Source organism: Eumetopias jubatus, unplaced genomic scaffold, assembly GCF_037043125.1.
Source record: "Eumetopias jubatus isolate StellerSeaLion01/CBP00866 unplaced genomic scaffold, mEumJub1_p1.0 scaffold_6, whole genome shotgun sequence".
Lineage (NCBI taxonomy): Eukaryota > Metazoa > Chordata > Mammalia > Carnivora > Otariidae > Eumetopias > Eumetopias jubatus.
This window is the reverse complement of record NW_028274812.1, coordinates 38764827-38784058: the sequence shown is the minus strand read 5'-3', so window position 1 is coordinate 38784058 and position 19232 is coordinate 38764827. Positions and strand designations below refer to the sequence as shown.

Below are 19232 nucleotides of genomic sequence, written 5' to 3'. Positions count from 1 at the left end.
CCTGCTTGTGTTTTCTCTCTCTCTCTCTTACTCTCTCTCTCTTAAATAAATAAAATTTTAAAGAAAAGAAAAGAAAAATAAGGGCTTGGGGAATTTGATTATAGTTCTGCCACTAATTATCCATATGGCTTTTGAAACAGGATTTCTCATATCCCAATTCTGAATGAAAAGAATAGTTACTATTCTATTAAAGATATTTATTTATTTATTTATTTGACAGAGACACATCGAGAGAGGGAACACAAGCAGGGGGAGTGGGAGAGGGAGAAGCAGGCCTCCCGCGGAGCGGGGACCCCGATGCGGGGCTCGATCCCAGGACTCTGGGATCATGACCTGAGCTAAAGGCAGACACTTAACACCTGAGCCACCCAGGTGCCCTGAACAGTTACTATTCTATAAGGCTGTTGTGCAGACAAAATGAGATACTACATGTGAAAGTTGCTCACAGCACACCTGTAACACAGAAGTTCAATAAAAACAGCTTTCTTTTCTCATTTTACGAGACCTTTGTCATTAAAGTCTGCATTTTTATACCAACCACATACTCTATTAATCAGATTTCTATACAAAGCTTTCTCATATATGGAATTGAGAGTTGATTATATAATGACAACACTGAGGCGATAGCAAATTCTAATAAAACCTAGTATTTTTTGAGCAGTTTATCAGGCATCGGATGTCACAAAGTGGAGTTCATTCAGTCGTTGAAGTCTTGTGAAGCAGGTCCTTGCTGTCATCCTTTTGCCTTAGAAGGCATGAAAGAGGCTCCTTACTTGACTCAAAACCACCCAACTAGTGATCAACAGAACAAACGTGTTTAACCACAGAAGCCAGAATTCTTAACCATTGCCTTTTACTGTTCAAGGATATTCTGAAACAGAAAGTTTGCTTAAATGTCATTTGCAGTAGAGTTTCAACTAGTATATTTTAACAGATTGGAAAACAAATTGATTATATATGTGTATGTAGCCAATTCTGCTAATTTGGATGAGTTGTATAAGTTCAATTTTTTCCAAACTATCAAATCTATGAGGATCATATTGTTTGTAATCATATTGTTCTCTTATTGTTATCTCTCCTTTTAATGGCTATGGTAGGCAGAGTGATATCACCTATTTCGTTCTTGATATTGTTGATTTCTGTTTTTCACTTTTTTGCTTTAATCATTCTTTCTAGCAGTTTATCAATTTTATTGTTTTTGTTTTGAAAAAATTGCCTTTTGTTTCATTAATTTCTCTACCAGTTTCCTATTTTCAATTTCACTTAATTCTGATCTTTATCGGGGCATGTGGGTGGTTCAGTTATTAAGCATCTGCCTTCGGCTCAGGTAGTGATCCCAGGGTCCTGGGATCGAGCCCCATATTGGACTCCCTGCTCCGCGGGAAGCCTGCTTCTTCTCCCTCTGCCTGCCACCCTCCCTGCTTATGTTCCTGGTCTTGCTAGCTCTCTGTCAAATAAATAAATAAAATCTTTAAAAAAAAATTCTGTTCTTTTTTATTTTCTTTCTTCTGCTACTTTGGATTTATTTTGCTCTTCCTTTTCTAGTATCTTGAGGTAGAAACTTAAATTACTGATTTGAAAACTTTCCTCATTTCTCATGTAAGCATTTAATGCCATACATCTCTCTCTCGGAACTGCTTTAACTACATCCCTCATATTTTCATATGCTGTGTTTTCATTTCCATTCTATTCTTTTTTTGTTGTTTCCTTTTAGACTTGCTTTTTGGCCCAAGCATTTTTTAGATTGTGTTGTTTACTTTACCTGTGTTTGAAGATATCTCTACTTTCTTTCTGTTACTGGTTTCTGGTGGGATCTCACTATGATCAGAGAATACACTTTATATGACTTCAATTCTTTGTGTTAGGGCTCAGAATATCTTCGTTATTCTTCCATGGAGACCTATAAACAAGTGTATTCTGCTGCTCTTGAGTGAAATGCTCCATATCTGCCAAGTAGGTCTGTGGGTTGATCATTTTGTTTGGTTCTTTTACAACCCAGATAACTATAATTTTGGATTTGTCTACTTCCTTTCTCAGCTCTATCAATTTCTGCTTCATGTTGTTGTTGTTGTTGTTGTTTCCTTCACATAGGGCTGGTGTGTACACCGTTAAGCTTGTTATGTCCTCCTGGTGGATTAGTCTAAAATTTAGCATTACAGGGGCACCTGGCTGGCTCAGTCAGCCGAGCATGTGACTCTTGATCTTGGGATTGTGAGTTCAAGCCCCATGTTGGGTGTAGAGCTTACTTTAAAAAAATAAATAAAAGTATTTTAAAAACTTTGATCATTATGTAATGTCCTTCTTTTTCCCTAGGAATTTTCATTGCTCCAAAGTCTACCTCATCATTCTTTTTATTTTTTTATTTTTTATTTTTAAAGCTTTTATTTATTTATTCAAGACAGAGAGTGTGAGAGAGAGAAAGAGAGTGCACGCAATCGCACACATGTGTCAGGAGGGGGGCAGAGAGAGAGGGAGAAGCAGATTCCTTGCTCAGCAGGGAGCCTGAAACAGGGGCTCCATCCTGATCATGACCCGAGACAAAGGCAGAAGCTTAACCAACTTAGCCACCCAGGAACCCCTTCATCATTCTTTTTAAATTAAAATTGGCATGTATATCTTTTTCCATCTTTATCTACCCACCCATGTCATTGATTTTGAACTGTGTTTCTTATATGGCACATACTTGGGTTGTTCAGGAACAGTTTTTATGTTCATTTCATTGGCTTAAAATCTCCATACATTGTGAGTAATATTCATTAGAACCCCGGAGCTGCTTCGCCTACCTATATTTATACAGGTGACACTTTTTCCATTTATGGAACTATAGAGAATAAAATGTTCCTGTCACATGCCCCAGGCTAATAGATAAAAGATTTTTCTGGTCCCAGTTTCATAGCTTGTGCAGCTCTTCGATGCTTCTAGTTTTATACAGATAGCTTCCTTTCAGGTCTCTGTATGCATGCACATGTCTTTTATTATTATTATTATTATTATTATTATTAAGTAAGCTCTGCACCGAACATGGGGCTTGAACTTGTTACCCTGAGATCAAGAGTCACATGCTCTACTGACTGAGCCAGCCAGGTATCCCAAGATGCACATGTCTTCAAGATTGGTTTCTCCATGTCTTGCTGGTCCCAGGCCCAGCAATGGGACTTGGATCTGGTTTGAGTACTACTATGTGTTTTTGTCTACTTGCTCCCACTCACTGATGATTTCAAGCTCACCGGTGTTTTAAAAAACCTTGTTGTTTTATTCAGATTCCTCTATGCTTGGAACCTGAGAATTTCCCTTCTGCATTTACTGTAGTCCACTAAAATGACTGTAAGGTTTAGACCTGATTCTCACCTGGGCCATAAGAAAACCACCATCTGGGTTTTGCCTCCATATTAGCCACATCCTACTTTATATGATTATTTAAACAAACACTTATTTTTCCTTATTATTAATTTACTATGACTATTTGACCATCACTTATTTATAACACTAATTATGTGCCTGGTACTATTCTAACTGTAGGTTAACTCTTTTAAACCTCGCAACAACTTTGCGAGGCAGATGCTTTTACTATCCCCATTCTACAGATGGGAAAACCGAGGAGGCCCAGGAAGTTGCAGTAACTTACCCTAAAGTAATCAACTAGCAAATAGCAGAGGCAAGATTTTAATCCAGGCAGCCTAGTTCTAGACTCCATCCTTTTAACCACTATGCCATCATTCATACTACCTCCCAAACTAGTTTCCTAAAACACAAACTACATTACAGAAAACCAAATTCCTTGACTTACCATAGACGTTCCTCCACAATCTGCCTCCAACAAACATTCCCCCCTGCTTCAAACCCTGCTTCCCCACTTCTGCTTTGTCTAAACCCTCATTGAAGGTTCTGGTCATTCTGGACTTCTATTTCATGAATATGAAATACGATCCCACATATCAAGTCTTTGCAAATTCATTTCTGCTGCCTACAGTGACCCTTTTTATGTTCTTTGCCTGACACATTTATACTCATTCGAACAGTCTGAAGTCAGAGTTCCCATTTTCTAGCAAGTTTTCCTGGAGGACCCTTGAGAAAGTTAATCACTGTGTTCCTAATCTCTTTATTCATTTATTATTATTGCACAGTTGCATTACGACTCATTTATTCAAGTGCTGACACTGTTGCTGCTTGAGAGTAAAGTCAGAGTACTTTTCATTTTGTGTCTTCATCACCTATCCCGCATACTGATCCCAAACAACACTGCCAATGCGCAGCTTTGAGCAGAAGACTTATAATGTGCCGGAATTTTGGTGTTTTTATACGGGCTCTCTTGAAAATACAACTATATCTTCAAAAGGTAAATATATCTCCATTTTATACACAAGAAAACTGAGTGTCATAGAAAGACACATGGCATGTAAGCTGGAGCGATAAATGTCCATGTAGAAGAAGTTCAGCCCTAAGGAACTTTCTGCAGTGCTCTCAGCATCCCTCTTTAGCAGAAAGTAATTGAAGAACTACTTACACTAAGTGAAAATATTATTGTAATTGTATTTGAAAATATGCTTTTGAAATTTATTAATTCAGTTCCACCACGATACCAGCAGAACACCAAGTATGTGTCGGGAATTAGAGATGAGAAACAATGATGTAAACTACCAAGTTCATGTTCCCTGAATCTTTGCAACAGCCTAAGACGAGCACTTTGCAGGGAATAAATGATGTGGTTCTGACACTTGAAGGGCCCAGGACTTGACGCCAGCCATCAGAATTCCGAGCTGTTACCAAAAATGACTGGAAGGCAGAGATCTTACTTAGCCCCTGGAATGCATACAACATACATTTATGTTACTAAAGGTAAAGGAAAAAAATGGCCAAGAGAGTTGAAAATAGTCGCCTTCCTTTTTCTTCCCAGAATAACATGGAGACCTTCTTCTGAAAGCCTGCCACTTATTAATTTGCTTATGTGCTCGCTAATGCTTTCCATCAATAAACATTAGGTCGTCCCTACTTCATGCCAGGCACTGTGCTATGTGCCTGAGATACAGGGAGAACAAGTCAAACAACATCCTTGCTTATGCAACGTGCACGTGTCCTTGTCCTTCGAGGTAAAATCTCCTGTAGGGGAAGTTCATCGCATGATGACTTCCTTTTCTCCTGTTTTTGCTCTGGCTTAATGAAAATCCTTACTAGCTGATCAAAGAATCCAGCTGAGTTTCAAAAGTGTCAAATACCACTTAGGTTGAGGGCCAAGAGACTCCGTCAATGGAACAAGGAAGAAACATGGCCTTTAAAACCTTGAACCCTGTGATACAACTTTAAGTTGTCATCTTACACTTCCAAAAGTGACAAAAACAGCCAAGGCAAAATCTGCCTTCCTTACAAAGAAAAGGAATAGGAGAGTGAGTCCCATTGGAATACCCTATAGCCACCATGGACAAATACAGATAATGTAAAAGGCATGAGTTTCTGTCTCTGAATTACAGTAACAGTGCTTCCTTCCAAATAAAATTAACCTTTTCCAGAGCAATTGATTTAGCTTGCTAAGTTTTCATTCCCAGGTAGTGAAGAAGGACCCCATCCTTCTCAAAGACAGAATACATTCTAGGTAGATTCTAAATTATTGGAGAATACATGTACCACTGGATTACCATTTATAGCACTGACTCACCACGTATTCTTAGACATTCTGGGTAAGTTTCCTTTTTTAAAACCTGGGGTTCATAGAACTTGTCAGCAAGAATGTGTGAACCCTCAAGTAAAATTTAGTACACGGCGCCTAGTGCTCAGAGTTACCATACTCTTCCCCCCATTGGAACTGGCGGCGTGACAGATTTCAAATACCAGGATCCTGCAAAGCAACTGTAGCAAGTTGGTACATTCCTAGCAAACCTGAAAGCACATTCAAAATATTAGTGCATCTGGTTTCCCCTAAGGCGTCAGCTGCAGCTGCTGTCCTTGCTGTGGGCTCTGAAGTGACAGCCCCCTCCTGGCTGGCAGGGTCCCTGTCATTCAGGAGAGAGATCACAGAGCCTGTATCCTTTCTGTTTGGGACACACAGCTCCCAGACGTCAACGGGAGAGCTGATGGCGTGTCAGGCAAAAGATTAGAAGCCTCCGAAGCAGGAATGCCCTTGTCACATGGAGATTCACCTGTCCCTAGTAGGACTGGACGGCCCAGAAGGGAGAGAAAGATACATCTGAATCTCCACCGTTTTAGGTTCTCATCAGCAAAGACATTTTTAAAGACAAGCAACCCCTGAAATACAAGCCTCGGTGCTAATATCCATAGTTTAAAAAAGAAAGTGAGGCCTTATTTTAAGTGGCTCTGGGGGTGGGGCAGGGGAAGTTTAAGAAAACATAAGCAGGCGACATTTTTCTTTTTTCTGCAGCTTTTTTTCTACACAGGATTTCCTGGTCACATCATGAGGAACTATGTAAATATGCCCCCTTTGACTTAGTGGCAAAAAATCATTTCTTCTCAGGTTCTTTCAAGGAGGAAAAAGGACCCCTCAACAGCCCAAACCAAAAAGGTATGAATTGTCGTGTAAAATTTGGTCAGAAAAAAATTTATTTTTTTTTAAGATTTTATTTATTTATTTGAGAGAGAGAATGAGAGACAGAGAGAGAGCGCATGAGAGGGGGGAGGGTCAGAGGGAGAAGCAGACTCCCTGCCGAGCAGGGAGCCCGATGCGGGACTAGATCCCGGGACTCCAGGATCATGACCTGAGCTGAAGGCAGTCGCTTAACTGACTGAGCCACCCAGGCGCCCCTGGTCAGAAAAAAATTTAAGGACAGACAAAACATTATTCTATAATCCATTCTTAGTTGCCTTTGTTTTGTTTTGTATTGTTCTTTTGGTCAAACATACCATTTACATTGTGAAATACACTGGTATTTTCATCTTGTAATCATTGTTCAAAATAAATTTTATTTCTTGAAAGGTTTCAGCCTTATATCAAGCCCAGAGTGATTCACTGTGAAAAACACTTCCTCTTTCTCCCCATTCTCATTCCCACCTTGTTTTATTTATTGTGGTAGTAGGAAATCTTCAGCTGACACAGACGTGGGTGTTTAAGAAAGGAAAATGTTCTAAAATGTTTTTCCACACTAAAACAGAAAAAAAATAAATCCATGATCTAAATGGATCGTTTGCTTTCTCATCTAGATGATTCTCTTTCTGACTCTGTCTCTAACTTATAACATTTAATACTTCCACATCAGTGCAATTCAAATCCTTTGAGCACTAGCCTGAATGTCTCTGCTATTTCTGCCTACTTGAAGTGTCCTTGACATTTCCCTAGCTCAAAGATTCCTTACAATTATTCAGTTGTTCACTGCTTCTTTGGGCAAATGGTCTCTCCCCCCGACCCCCTTCCTCTCACTCTCCCTTTCTCTCTTTCATATCTAGGAGACACTACTGTTTAGTGAAACATTCTTTGGGAAATGCTGTTGTAAATTAAGAGCTGTATAAGAATTTAGCTCCCTATAACTATATCACATACTATACCAGTTGTAACATTTTGTTTTGAGCAAGCATGTAAATAAGCATTAAGTATCCAGCCTCCTAGCTTCTCACTTTTGCTAGCCAGGCCAAGACTGACTTTCATTCAAAGGATGTCTCTTGAAAATCTCACAGTATTACATAACATCAGCTTGCTTACGTCTTGTGTTTTTCTTTTTTCTTTTAAATCAGGAGAAGACAGAAGAGTAAATGCCTCTACTATTAATATCCAGATGAACACTAACATTGGAGACAGTTTTCTGGGATGTTCAAGAGCTGTGGTCTTAATGCTTGTGTTCCCCCAAAGTTTATATGTTGAAATCCTAATTCTCAAAGATGATGGTATTAGGAAGTGGGGAATTGGGAGGTGCTTAATTTATGAGGGTGGAGCCCTCATGAATGGGATTAGTGCCCTTATAAAGGAGGCTTCAGAGAGATCACCCAGCCCCTTCTGCCATGGATAAGGAGGAACCGGTCATGAACCAGGAAGTCTTTCCCAGAGCACAACCATGCTAGCAACTAGGTCTTAGGCTTTTTAGCCTCCCCAACTGTGAGAAATAAATTTCTGTTGTTATAAACAACCTAGTCTGTAATATTTTCTTAGAGCAGCCAAATAAACGAGGATGGCAAATCAAAGCTAAAGAAAGCCAGAGAGAGAAGAGCGGACAGACAGGGACAGATATCTGCTGTGAGGAAAATTTAAAACTACTCCATACCTCATACATCTCTTGGAGAGGTATAATTCATCATCAGTTACCACAAACAATAAGAAAATCCTGGGCCCGGCGGACGGCGGGTGGGACGGAGGCCATCTTGGAGCAGCACTTGCGGGATACAATGAAGAATCCATCCCTTGTTGGAGTCCTGTGCACAGATTCACAAGGACTTAATCTGGGCTGCCGTGGGACCCTGTCAGATGAGCATGCTGGGGTGATATCTGTTCTAGCCCAGCAAGCAGCTAAGCTGACCTCAGACCCCACTGATATTCCTGTGGTGTGTCTGGAATCAGATAATGGGAACATTATAATCCAGAAATATGACGGCATCACCGTGGCAGTGCACAAGATGGCCTCTTGACGGCGTATATCAGTTCTCCAGCAGCCTGTCACCAGGGCTCAGCCCTACCTGTGTAAATGATCTTGTAGAACTATGAAAGTTCCAGGAGTTAGGCCATTTATTTAGTGTTGTATTGGGCCCATTTCTATTAATTTTAGAGTAAGCTGCTTTTTGACACTCAATGGACTGACTTACCCAAATATGAGTAAGAAAGGATCATGTTTTGAAGCAGCAGGTCCAGGCCACTTTGTCCATAGAATTTTCTTATGTTCAATAAATCTGGTCAGAGGAAAAATAAATAAATAAATAAAAATAAAAATAAAAAAAACAAAAACAAAAACAATAGGAAAGATGTAGAGTTCAGTAATTCATCAGTTGCATATGACACCCAGTGCTCATCATATCATGTGTCCTCCTTAATGCTAATGACATACTATATACTGGCTAACTGAATTTAAATAAAAAAAATAGTAAAGAAACCACCTTCATCGTTTTTAATCCAATGTTTCTCAAAGTTGATGGTGAAACTTAAACATATATGTATATAATATTTATTAATACTCTATAGAGCCTGTGTTCTTCATTACTTCTTTAAAGATTTTGTTTTTAAGCAATCTCTGCACGCAATGTGGGGTTCAAACCTACAACCCCAAGATCAAGAGTCATGTGCTCTACCTACTGAGCCAGCCAGGCGCCCCAAGCCTATATGATTTAAAACATCCTTTAGAAATCACAGATTTAGAACATAACTAAACTGCACTAAAAGAAAAATTCTTATCAGGTTAAAAACATTTGACATTAATTTTCAAGATCAAAAATTATGTAGATTTTCCTTAATTAGCCCACCACACTGGGCTGCTATTTACTGTTACCATGGCACTTGCCACCACTTTAAATTACATTTTCAAATTCAACCCCAATGACATTATAGTTCTTCTGTACATGCTCTTCCACTGAAATGACTGAATGATGCCACGACCACAAGTGGATCCTTCAAGTCATCCAACACACAAGGTGCGTTTTCACCTTCTCAGAGAATGAGACACCAATTAATATCCCAACCAAATCCAACTCTTTATTAAATTGACTGTGTGTTTAAACATGGAAATATTAGAACCAATTTTTCAGAGACATCAACACATGTTAGTTCACTTACTACTTCTTAACCATAAACTCCTACTTCAGCCCCTTCCTATTCACTCAACTCCTGTCACAAGGTGGTATCTCTCATTGGTGGACACCTAGTTTATAAACTAAATGCTGTTTGGTACTGAAATATCTGGGGGCTGTCACTTAACCACAAAGATTACTTAAGGCAGGATCCTTCGCGTCAATGAGCTCAAAAACTGGAGATGGGGAAAATTCAGGAACAAATAACAACTGAGCAGAGTGCTGAACATTGGAGGACGGTCTGTAGGAAGCTTTGCTAAGCACTGGGGAGAGTGACTCAGTCTCAGGGAGTTCTGGAAGATTCACATAGGGGGTGAAGTGTGAGGTGGATCTTGAAGACAGGCCTGAAACAGGATTGTGTACTTGGGGTTTTCTGTGTTGCTGAGATGGAGAGTAGAGGTGAAGGTTGACAGGAGATGGACCCAGAAGTAGAAGAGTAGATCAAGAGTTACAGATGAGAACATCTCTCCACCTCAGTGAGAGATCTAGATTCTTCCCTAAAGGATATAAGAGCCTCAGGAAAGTTGTAACCAGAAAAGTGACATAATGAGGTCTGTTCATCTTCTTTAAACCGTTTGCTAGAGATAATTAAAGGCTTGCCCATTGTCTTAAGAAGCTTAAATCGGACTTATTGTCTCTGACTCTCTTTTACATTATTTTACACACACAGCAAAAATAGAAATAAAAACAAGTATCTAATCCCTGTCTCCGATGGTAGTGAACTGCTTTTAGTTAAAGCTCTCAAATAAAAACTCCTGCCCTATTTTGCTCTTAAAGAAATATACGTTTCTCAATTGTTTTATAGCTTCATCTACATGTAAACTTCTTCTATTATTCCAAAGTCTATTTCTAGCAATAGGAGCTCAAAACCCTGTTTTTCCTCTTGTGACGAAACAACCTCATTAAGCTCAGGAAGACATGGGGCACCTGGCTGGCTCAATCGATAGAGCATGTGACTCTTGATCTTGGGTTGTGGGTTCAAGCCCCATGCTGGGTGTAGAGATTACTTAAAAATAAAACATAAAAAATAAACTTTAAAGAAAGAAAGACAAAATCTACACTAGGCATATGGCATTTCCAATAGATTTGAGTCAAAACATTAGCCAATTTTTGACACAGGAACATAGTCATGAAAGCACCTTTGAAAACTCTTTTATTTCTTTTCTTTCCTGGCCAAGGGTGAACTTTTAAAGCATTACAAAGTCCTAGAGCAATTAGATTCAATTCAGCAAAATCTGGTGGCCAGTTCAAAAAACAGACAGGTGGAATCTGGTGTTATTGCAAGGGAAACATTTTACAAAACCCTTCAGTGCATCCTTAGGAATGTGGAAAGAAGAAATAACAAGGCCACACGAGATGGAACGGAGAGTCCCGGACAAATAGTCTTCTTCTTGTCTCAGTTACTTCATTATCCACGCATGAAATGAGAGAGTAGTGCCTCCCTTACAAGATGCAAGTTGGCACTTAAATGAAATGACATGCTCAAGCAAAACACTCTGGAAATAATACAATTTTTTACAAGTTTTAGTTGTTCTTACTGCATAACTGTGAATGTACGACTCAGATCTTTTAAACACTGACCTACAGAACCACCTCTCTTCTGCTCTCACCCCATGAATCAGTGTGCATGCCCTCCTTGCAGTAAAAATCCTGATTCCAGAATTTTCCATGTGGTCTGCCATGCCCTAGCGTCAAGGCATTTCCTTGCCCTCTTATATTCAAGTAGTATGAGAAAGATTTTTAGTGATGTTGTAATCAGTGTAGGTCTATTCATTTTCTAATCTCAAAGGTTTTTCTACCTGCGGTTCTCTGTGTCATTTTTTTCCCCCTAAGATCTCCCTACTGGCTTTCAGAAGTGTTCCTCTTCTGGACTCTTCACCTTTACCAACCCTTTGGTATGCATTTCTTTTGGTGTTCCTCTTCCTTCCTCTGCAGGAGCAAAGTGCCCTCCAAATAAGGAGTGCTGCTTATTTTCTTTCTTCCTTGAGAAAGCCCATCTGTTTCAGGCCTGCACCATGGTTTTTTCGGTGTGTGTGTGTGAATCATTTACCCACTGACCCCTGACCCCATCAAGTCCCACATCTCTTCCTGTTTTCTGATGGTCACCCCCTCTGACTATCCTTTCCACTGAAACCCCCATTTCCTCCCAAAGTGAGTCCAGTCCCACAAACAGGACACTTCCCAGTGGCCCCGACTCTGAAGGACCATCTCCCCGTTCTCTTTGGTCTCCTGGCAGCTTCTGTTTCCCCCTCACACTTCATCAGCTGCCAGATTGTACTGCCACTTCCTCTGCATGATCTCAGAGATCTGCTTCTTCCTGTGGGGGGGCAGGCAGATACCTCAATTAGATCCTCTTGTCTTTGACTAAGCTGGCGCTCCTTTTCCTTATGTGCCACGAGGTCTCATTTCCAAAGTCTTGAATTTGTTGTTATCTGTTGGTATCACTGTTTCCACCCACTTATTTGTTCACACTTTCCTCCAGCCTCTTGGCTCTGGACTCCGTCCCACGTCATTTGTACTTGGATTGGAAACCTGACTCCAAAGCATTATGCAAACATTATCTGTCATCGTCATACTCCTTTCCTTCACATGGGAGAGAGACCCATCTCCCAGTACTTCATAACTGAGTTGATTTGTAGTCTGCAGACAGCGTCAACGTCTATACCTCCAGGCTAAGATTGGCACAGATCAGCTCTGTCCAATAAAACGTTCTACAATGATAGCAGTGTTCTATACCTGCATTTTTCTACATGGTAGTCATTAAATGCATGTGACTATTGGACACCTGAAATGTAGCTAATGCCTCTGAGGAACTGAATTTTTAATTTTACCGAATTTTAATTTAAATAGCCACATGTGGCTAGTGGCTAGTGTATTAGGCAACACAGTGTAAGGCTAGGCCCTGAGCTATCAAATGATACTATGAGATTTGGACCCATTAAACACAATAAGCTTTTCAAGGATGTAGGGAAATGTATGAGAACTGAAAAATATTATTACAAAAAAACAATAAATTTCAAAATCAAAGTTAATAAATGATTAAGTATTGCAAAACATATTTTGTCAGTTTAAAAAAATTATTTAAGAACTTGAGAAATTTGCATCATTTCCAAATAATTTATGTTTTTTCTCTTTTTTACAAGAGTTCCAAGTGTACTAACAATTGCCAAGAAATCAAATCTTAGCCAATTGTAAATTAAATGAGTTTCTTCTGGCCAAATTCTCTCAAAACCAACACTATAAAAACTCCTAAAATTTTTATAACAAAAATTAATATTCAACATGTACATTTTTGATGTGTTTGATATGATATGAGGTGGGGACTCTGCAAGAGTACCTCGTCTATATTCAAGCATAACCTCCTAATCTACCTAACTAAAAGTAAGTTTCAAACTATGTACCCAGTGTCTCTACCCATTTATTCAGACCCATCCTTAACATTTACAGGACAGAGCAGAGTATAAATGGAACCTCTTGCCCCATGCTCACTATCCTTCCCATTTCACTTTATCCTGTACCGAGAAAGATGTCTTTCATGCTCTTGCTTATGGGCAGCTCAGTCCATCCAGCCTCCTTGCTTTCAGAAGTCATCCTAGGAATTTACACACATGTGGCTCATTTTTCCCTTTAGAATACAAACACCATTAGAAGGACCTGGAAGTGGAGGGGCGCCTGGGTGGTTCAGTAAGCTGGGTATTGGACTCTTGATTTCTGCTCAAGACATGGTCTCTTGGGGTCATGGGATTGCACCTCAGGGCTGGCACTGCACTCAGTGGGGAGTCTGCTTAAGATTCTCTCCCTCTCCCTCTGCCCCTCCCCTGCTCATGCTCTGTCTCTTAAATAAATAAATCTTAAAAAAAAAAGAAGAAGAAGAAAGACCTGGAAGTGGGGAATTCTGGGATTGCTGACTTGGGGTGACCATGACTCTTGACCTCAGGGACTCCTTGCTTTGTGAGTTGACGTACAACTGGAGGGCCATAGCGGAGTCCTTTAAAGTATGGAGCTTGGGTAGTACTACTTTTACCTTTGTATACTCCTATCATAGACTTGGATACTATCCAGAATATTATTTTGTTTGTTTTTATCTACATTTAAGAAAATATTGCTACCAGGGTGCCTGGGGGGCTCAGTCAAATAAATATCTGACTCTTGATTTCCCTTCCGGTCATGATCTCAGGGTTGTAAGATAGAGCCTTGCATTGAGCCCCATGCTGGGTGTGGAGCCTGCTTAAGATTTTCTCTCTCTCTCCCTCCCTCTGTAAAAATTAATTAATTAGTTAATTAATTTAAAAAAGAAAATATTGCTACCACTGGACTAAAAGCAGACTTTGCCTGTTATGATATTAGAATAATAGGAATCCTTATAACAGATACTAAGCATGTGGCTTATAGTAGATACTAAGTAAATATTTGTTCAAATACAAGTGATCATTTTTCACAGCATTTTCTTACAAAAAGATGGCATTTGTATTGGAAAGAATATGGTTTTTGAAATTGGATAAACTTAAATTGCATTCTCTTCCATTCAGTTATTAGCCATGATCTTGGTTGGTCGGGATAAAACTAAAATCTAGACATTTTTTTCATTTCCTCCAAATTAATTTCTTTTTTTGTTTTCCTGCTTCAATGTGTTCTCTATGTTAAACTGTGGTTGACCACTTGTTAGTGACTGCCCAATCTAACTTAGCATTATAGTTCCCAAAGTGCAGTCTATGGGAACCTGGGCAGGGACTGGGGGGAGACACGTCCATTAGGTCAAAACTATTTTTTTTTTTAAAGATCTTATTTATTTGACAGAGAGAGACACAGCGAGAGAGGGAATAGGTCAAAACTATTTTCATAACGATACTAAGATGTTATTTGCTTTTCCCACTGTGTCAACATTTGCAAAATAGTATATGATATTCCACAATCATGGTGCAAAAGGAATAGTGGGGGGGCGCCTGGGTGGCTCAGTCTCTGGGTATCTGCCTTTGGCTCAGGTCATGATCCCAGGGTCCTGGGATTGAGCCCCGAATCGGGCTCCCTGCTCTGCGGGAAGCCTGCTTCTCCCTCTCCCACTCCCCCTGCTTGTGTTTCCTCTCTCGCTGTCTCTCTCTCTGTGTCAAACAAATAAATAAAATCTTTAAAAAAAAAAGGAATAGTGGGAAAAACTGTGTGCCTCTAGCAAAAATCAAAGCAATAGCACCAAACTATACTAGTAGACACTATATTCTTCATTGCAATGCAACCACAGTTTAAAAAAAAAATTATCAATTTCACTTAGGAATGTCCTTGATGAAACAGTGAAAATATTAATTATATTAAGTCTCAACTTAAGTATACACCTTTCCAATCTTCTCTGTGACAATAGGGGAATAGCAAAGTAAAATGTTGTCTCAAGGAAAATTCTTGTGCAGTTAAGCTACCAGAGGAGTTACATACTTTTTAAATGACATACCATTTCAATTTGAAAGAATAACTGAGAAACTATTATTATTCAGTCTCGGGTAGTTGGCCACCACTTTGGTGAATATGAACAAAATGAGCATATATCATTGTTGCCATTATAAAATTCAAAGTTTCTAGCAAATTTGGAATTTTTGAAAAAACTTGTATCCACCACTGTGAGCTTGGCACTTCCTGATATTCAATGACTTCTCTGATGAGATGAATGGCGATATTAACACATGCAATTTTTTTGATATTATAAAATGCTATTTATAAACATTTAGAAAATCTTCATAATTCAGTGGACCAATATTTTCCAAGTGACCAGTGTATAATTTGCCCAACTCATGAGTGGATAAAAGATCCATTCAAAGTGCAAGACAGGCCAACAGATTCTAAAAAAAAGTGCTAAAAGTTCATTGACAGTTTCAGCTTTCATGATGCAGTAACCTTTAAGAAACTACTACTCATTGGACATCTGCCTGGGTGGCTCAGTCAGTTACGCATCTACCTTCAGCTGAGGTCATGTTCCCAGGGTCCTGGGATAGAGCCCAGCATTGGCCTCCCTGCTTCTCCCTCTCCCTCTGCCTGCCGCTCCCCCTGTTTGTGCTCTCTCTCTCTCCCTCTGTCAAGTAAATAAATAAAATCTTAAAAAAAAAAAAAGAAAAAGAAACTGCTACTCATTGAATTTGGTGTAGTAAGAAAGAAAATCCACAATTATCTTCAAAAGGCTATTAAAATGCTATTCCCTTTTCTAATTACATATCCGTGTACAGCCAGACTTTCTTATCTACTTCAATTTAAATAGCATATCTCAACCAAGTGAATACAAAAGCAGATATAAGAATCTAGTTGTCTTATACCTTAAAGGGATTTGCAAAAATGTAAAACAAGGTCCTTTTTCACTAATTTTTGTGTGGGTTACCTTAAGGATGTTTTTCATTAAAAATAAGCTCTGTTAACATATAATGGATTTGTTATTGCCATTTTTAGATAAATATTTTTTAGTTATCCATTTTAATTTAAAATATCGTAAAACTCAATTTGTATAACCTACATAAATGAAAAGCCTTTTAGGGTCCTTAATAATCAAGAGTATAAAGAGATCCTGAGGCCAAAATGTTTGAGAACCATTGACTTAATGGATTTTGACCAGCATTTTCTAAATGAAATAAAACATAAAACATTGTATTTTTATATTACTGAAATATTTTACATTAATTTTTTATGTCTTATATTTTATGGGTAAATATCATTTATTGAAACCTTTGTTACAGTTGTGCAGATATATATGTAAGTACATCCTGGGTCACAGATAAAATTTATTTTTTACTATGCAGTCAAAAAGTTTGAAAAAAAATGTACTAGGTCAACTGCTCCTTAAAATCAGGGGCTGTGCTTTTTTATCTTTCTAGGCCAAGATACTTAGCACAATGCCTAACACATATGCAGACTCAATAAATATAGAATGAATCCTCTCTTTCTCTCAATTTGCACATCCTATGTATCAGCAAATCCTGTTGGCTCTGTCTTCAAAACCTACCCAGTATCTGACTACTTGCCATGTAATCCACACCGCTCTCATTTCTACTTTGGATTATTGTAATGTTTGTATTGTAATGTTAACCCTTCATTCAACTTTTTTGCCTGTAGTCCAATCTTAACACAGATGCTAGGATGATATCGTTACCTATCTCTGATGTCAACTCCTATTATTCTTCCCCTTTGCTTGTTCCCTTCAACTACTTCATTGTCTCCCTTGTCCCTTGAGCATTCAGGGTTTCTCACTGGGACTTAGATTTCCGCATTATAAATACTCTGTTTGTATTAAGGACAATGAATTAACACCTTCTTCCATTGTTGCCTTTTGCTGCCTGCTTTCCTACATCACATTTTCTATATCTTTGGATGAGGTTTTTCTACTATTCCATGAATTGCCAATTGCACTCATCTTTTTAGTAGTGAGTAAATGTTTTGTCACTGAATCACTTTAACCAAATGCTAATGAAAGCTTGGCAGAAAGCAGTTGAGAAATTAGCAGCCCTTGCATCTGCATATTGCTTGTAAATCAGATATCAACATATATTAAAAAGGGAAGCTTAACTGAAGTAGTGTAAAATATAATAATAACTCAACATTTTGTGGAATAAAAAATAAAATTCTTCAGATGGACCAGTTCTAAACTGGTCATAGGAAAGTTAGAAAACGGGAATCTGAGGGCATCCAGGTGGCTCAGTTGGTTAAGCATCCGACTGTTGCTTTTGGTTTAGGTCATGATCTCAGGGTCCTGGGATCGAGCCCCGCAACAGGCTCTGCACTCAGTGGGGAGTCTGCTTGAGGATTCTCTCCCTCTCCTTCTGCCCCTCCTCCTGCTCATACTCTTTCTCTAAAATAAATAAATCAATCTTTATAAAAGAAAACAGAAATGTGAACTGATACTTTTAAGGAAATAATTTCAGTAAATTAATCCATGTCCAAATTAAGAGAGAGCTATGAGCTTATTGATAAAGTGGTCCTGGAGAAAGACATATGACTAGGGTCACAGAGATGCTAGCTCTCTACCCTTTCCTTCGCAAGAACAGAATTCTTAAATTTCCTCTTATTTGAAAAGGAACTTGGAATTTAGATGTTAAATTCTTTGACCAACTAGGCTTTTAGAAGTTTTTTTTTAATTTAATTATGTTTCTATATTTTCTGAATGTTTATATATATACTTCTGTTCAATGGAGATAATATCTATTGTTCCTAGAAGTGATATATGACCATAAATTTAACTTCTGTGGTAACTGTAATTCCTTTCTTGGAGAAAGAGCAAGAGAATCATAGGGTACAGTACACTTCGCAGTTATTTCACAGACAGCAGCAAACAGAAAAAAAAATTTTTTTCTCTCCATGACTAACTACTGGTCCTGCTCCAGCAACAAAATGATTTTAAATCATGTCAGATTTCTGCAATATTTCTTCGCAAAGTAATTATTTTTTGTGAATATTCTTATAGGCTCTGAGGGACAGATAATAATGCTAGAAGAAACTTTTATTTGTGACAAAGGAAATGACCAAAACCAAAAATGACGCACAAAAGAAAAAAATCGACAATCAGACAAATATAAATTAATGTAAAAAAATGTATCCCTTAAGATGGCTAAAGATAAAAAGAAAGCAAGTTTATTATAGAAAGAACACTTACTGGCATCTTTGTGAGACCGGGCCCCACAGGAGTCTGATGCTCACTTATGTCACCATAAGCCTGAGACCTAGTCCTGCATACTTAGTAAATTAATTGTTTCAACTCACTCTGGGATGTCCCCAAGCTGCTCCTTTCCCAACTTCAATCCCTGACATGACCCAGAAAGTTCTTGATCAATGATACATGACTGTAGCTAGGATTAATCTGTTCCCATAGAAAAGAGATAATGAGCTGGGGGCTAAAGAATGCCCAGCATTGTGGCATTACTATCTTAACTAATTTTTTTGAATGAAAGAACTCCATCAAAATGATAGTACATGAAAGATGAATAGGAAATATACAATGGAAAAAGTAATCAAAGCTATAGAAATATTAATGAGCAATGAATGAACAAGGCAGTTCATTATTTCTCTATTAATTCTTTTATTTATTTGACTGTTCAACAATCATTTGTTGTGTGGCTACAACTACTGTTAGAGATAACAGTAATGTTATGAGATAATGTTGTTTTCCTCAAAGATCTTACAGTCTACTATCTGGGTGTACCTGCAAGCCTCAAGTTACCAACCGAATTACCATAGTTTCTAGGAGGCATAAATAATTATAAATAAGTTTACTATTTGATATTTTTTATTCTTTCATATTCTGTAAAGAATATCTTAGAATAATAACTCTTCGCACAATTTCCCAGACATTTAAGGCAGCAATTTGGTCAACAAAATCCATAAAGAAGAAATAAAAAAAAACCCGGAGATTATAGCATAATAATTTTATAATTTTGGAGTTGTGATAGCATAGCTGTTCTATGAATTTGGGTTGCTCCATTTTTAGGATAAAAGAATCAGAAATAACAATAATAGATCACTCCAGAGGGTCATGTAAAAGTAGAAACTGACTCTGAAGAAGG

General features: G+C 38.4%; 1 pseudogene; it reads left to right on the top strand.

Moving 5' to 3' along the window:
* Positions 1-8064: 8064 nt before the first annotated feature.
* Positions 8065-8821, top strand: LOC114219524 (ragulator complex protein LAMTOR5 pseudogene; annotated as a pseudogene).
* Positions 8822-19232: the final 10411 nt, after the last annotated feature.